This window comes from Phalaenopsis equestris, unplaced genomic scaffold (genome assembly GCF_001263595.1).
Source record: "Phalaenopsis equestris unplaced genomic scaffold, ASM126359v1 Scaffold234004, whole genome shotgun sequence".
In the NCBI taxonomy this organism is placed as follows: Eukaryota; Viridiplantae; Streptophyta; class Magnoliopsida; order Asparagales; family Orchidaceae; genus Phalaenopsis; species Phalaenopsis equestris.
This window is the reverse complement of record NW_018251932.1, coordinates 225,057-225,513: the sequence shown is the minus strand read 5'-3', so window position 1 is coordinate 225,513 and position 457 is coordinate 225,057.

Sequence of the window (457 nt, the reverse complement as noted above, 5' to 3'; positions counted from 1 at the left end):
AACAATTATAATATTTTTCCTGATTTTCTAAATAAAGATACTAAATTTTAAAGCTTAAAAATATTTTTTAAAGGCTAAAAATGGGTTTTCACTAAAAATAATTCCAATAAATCAAATAAAACTCCAAAAAATATAAAATTTTGTCCTCTAAGTTCTTTAAACATAGGAAGATTTTACAAAAATATAAAACTTAATTTCTCCCATTTAGAATATTTTAGATTTAATAAATACCCCATAACTTAAAATAATTCTTAAAATCCAAATAAAATTCAAAAAATCATGAAATTTTGTCCAAAGGCTTCTCGAGTCTAGGTCTACCTCCAATAAAAATGTCAAGGGGTTAGGATTTACCTTGGTCAAGTTAGGAATTTTCTTTGAAAAATCCTATTTTTTACATGAAAATAATTATATAAATTAAATTAAATTTTTAAAAATCACATTTTCTCCTCTGATGTCT